The 3,381-nt window shown below is 32.2% G+C and overlaps 1 long non-coding RNA gene across 1 annotated transcript; it reads left to right on the plus strand.

Annotated features, from left to right (window-relative positions):
• LOC106943963 (uncharacterized) lies at nucleotides 1-1,754 on the plus strand. Its single transcript, XR_001424059.1, has 4 exons — nucleotides 1-64; nucleotides 469-474; nucleotides 804-883; nucleotides 987-1,754. It is a non-coding gene; the product is annotated as an uncharacterized LOC106943963 (long non-coding RNA).
• The last annotated feature ends 1,627 nt before the right edge of the window (nucleotides 1,755-3,381 follow it).

Below are 3,381 nucleotides of genomic sequence, written 5' to 3' on the forward strand. Positions count from 1 at the left end.
TTCACTCTCTTCTCTGTGTTTGAGAGCATCAGAAGCAGTGGAGTACAGCTTGTAGCTTTCCTTGGTGAGATTATTTATTTACTTATAATGTATAAATGGTTAGAAACTGAACATTGCTGATCGCACTTTTACAAGTCAGCTGCACAAGATAGGCAGACTTTCACAGGAAGTGCTTTTCACTTAAAAACTGCCTAATTATATTAACTTCACTGACAAAAATACACATAAAAAAAATTATTTTATTTTGTTTAACTTGAAGAATTAGATTTTGCTCCAAATGGTTTTATTGCAGATTTAAGGAAATAACTGCCATAAATTGAAGAAAGTAATTGCATTAATATTTCATTAAACATGTTAGTTAAAATCTTCTTGACCCCAGAAATGTTTGATGTTAATTTATCCAATATATTCTTGTTTTTATGTTGACAACCATCATTGTGCTGGAATCTGCTTGACCTTCAACTAAAGAACCAAGTAAGTAAATCCATTTGTAAGATGCTTGCAATTATTTTCCCCCTTTAATAAATTAGCCTATTCACCAAATTTGATATAATTTAAAGATTTATAATCAACTGTCAATGCCAGCAATCAATGAGATCCATCCAATCAAAGTTGTGTGAAAATTAGTTCAATTTTCTCTCTCTTACTGGAAACTAGATGGTAATAGTTGTAAAAAAAATTTTACCAAATAATTAAGCCATTGTTATGCCAGTGTTCACTTCTGAACTATACTGAAAATCCTCCAAATTACCATGTAAATTGTTATATTTTGACGTCATCACTATGTATTTTTGTGTCAACAGCCTATATTATTAGAATGAAACTTCAATTAAATTCTAAGACACAACTATCAGATTCAGAGATGGAAGATGTTTTAGTGGAGGTGAGACCAACTTTTGTTGAAGTTTAAATCTTTCTACGTTTAATTATCATTTATCTTGAATTTAAATGACTTTTGCAACGTTGAAATGTGTTTTGTTTTTCAGTTCTTCAAAGCACATGGTTTATCACAGTTTTCCCTGAAAGTTCGCATCATCAAACCGTGAAGAAATCCAAGGATGAAATCGAGGATCATGGATTAATGAAAGTGTATTTACGTTCATTAAAGAAATTAAGAAATTCCATTTCTTAATTAATATTCTATCATGCATCATCACCTTTTGTCTAACCAATGGTTAAGATGGTTTTATCTTTGTTAGTTTCTTTTTTTACCAGACTTGAATCGATTAGGATTTGAGGAAAATTGTTAGACACAAAATGGCAAATTTAGATCATGAAGTGAAAAATTGCAGTCAAAAGAAATTAAACTATATTCACTTTTTATGAAATTCAGCTTAGTTATTTTATTAAATGCTTTTAGGTAAGATAATTTTATTTATTCCTTTCTGATATTATTTCTCCTGCATATACATTCTTTGATTCTTCCTCTATAGTTCACCAGATTTGCTAATATTCTTGCTCTCTGTTGGTCTTCATACTTGACAGACTCTACCTTTCCATTGTATTTAGTTTTGCAATTAAATATTAGTTTTGAATTTTCCTTTTTTGCCTACATGTCATCTGGTGAACCTTCAATAGCAAGAAACAATGAAAGAGAAGTCATAGGTAGGAAGGACCCATGACAGTGTGTGAGTAATTAATAAAAAAATAAAGAAATTCACAGAAAACACAAAAGCAGAACCACAAGGATCATGAGTTACTACATTATTTTTCTCAGATTATTATTTTTCTTTTCTTTTTTTTTAACTGAAGTCCTAAAAGGAGTGCGGGTTTTAATGTTTTTATCTTTTTTAATCTTTCTCTTTCACACTGTTTATTCAATGTCACATGCTGTTTTCATTTTAATGATGTAAAGCACTTTGAAATGCCTTGCTGCTGAAATGTGCTATACAAATAAAATTTGATTGATTGATTGATTATTCAATAAATCGATAGAAATCCAAGTGCTCACATCAAAACATAAAATCTAAATAAATAATACAAATAGTATTAAATATACAGACTTATGGTTCACATTGATCATTTATACGTTTTAGTAATGGAACCTTCAACAACCACAGGTGTACTGTATTTTGTTAGTGAGCACACTTAAGCATGTAAGATAATGGATGGAGGGAAAGAATAATTAGGGCCTAGAAACATACAGCATATAAGTCAGAGACAAAAGCTGTAGATACTTTTAAAGGTAACAAACAATTTCCCATCTTGTGAGCAGCTCTTGGAGTGTAGTTGTGCACTGTAAAAAAAAAAAAGAAAAAAAAAAAGAAACTTTCAACTTTGGGGAAAACTGAAAGATAAATATGAGCAGTAGCCTCACCCTGTTTAGTGCCTGTCACATATTCTTAAGAAAGAAAGAAATTTACAGATGAGGAACTTTTACTGAAATGTATCACACTAGCATGTGTTACAGAAAAACAATCTGAGTTTCAGATGTATTTAAACCAACCGTTACTGTTTTGGAGAAAGCATGGAGCAGTGGGGAGAACACTGTTGATTCAACGGCAAGAAAAAGACTGAACACCGAAGCCTGAAAGCATTTACAATGATGTGAGGCCAAATTCTGGAAAGTGAGTGATGTTAGAGTTTGTCTTTCACTTTAACTGCAGAAAGCTAAACGTTATATTTGAGTAGCCTCTTGTAGGCCTGTTTACTGCCAGTCACATATTCTTGAGAAGTACATGTACAAATGAACATTTAAAGTTTAGTTGTTATAGATTCAAGGCTTTCTTTTGTTGTTGACATTATTCGAAATGTCTTTGTTATGACAACTGGTCATTAACCTAGACATTTTTGGCGAGGTTAATGACAAGTTGTCATAATGAAGACATTTTGAATAATGTCAACTTTGTATTTAAAGTGTCATTATTTACCGAATGACGCTTTATGACAACAGTCATAACTATTCATGAAGACTTATTGATGTTCATGACAGGTGTTATGTCATGTTTATGACAGTGTCATGACAGTCTTATTCAAACGTACAGCTACCTTTGTATCGGGAAAAGCTGTGGTCTGATGGCAGCGACTCTCTGTTTCGATACTGGGCGGATGGCGAACCCAACGGTCCCTCTGGTGATCAGTGTGTTGCTGGATCATTTAGTGACTCTGGAAGATGGTAGGATGAAAGTTGCAGCCTCAGTTTGCCATTCGTCTGCTACAAACCAAGTAATGCATCTCATTTCTGCTGTTTCAGCAGCCATAAGTAATCCACAAGTTTACAATGTTATGCAACACAGAACAAATAAACTTTTTCTGAAAGTTTTGCTTTTAACAATTTAAAGGAATTACAAAACCCAAATTTTAGTGTAAAAACAAAATGTTTTTTGACACATTCCAGTTTCATTTGCCTGTTACTGATTGTATTGTTTTTATCTTAGTCCC

This window comes from Poecilia latipinna, unplaced genomic scaffold, assembly GCF_001443285.1.
Source record: "Poecilia latipinna isolate Pla-1442-1.1 unplaced genomic scaffold, P_latipinna-1.0 Scaffold6494, whole genome shotgun sequence".
Taxonomy (NCBI): domain Eukaryota; kingdom Metazoa; phylum Chordata; class Actinopteri; order Cyprinodontiformes; family Poeciliidae; genus Poecilia; species Poecilia latipinna.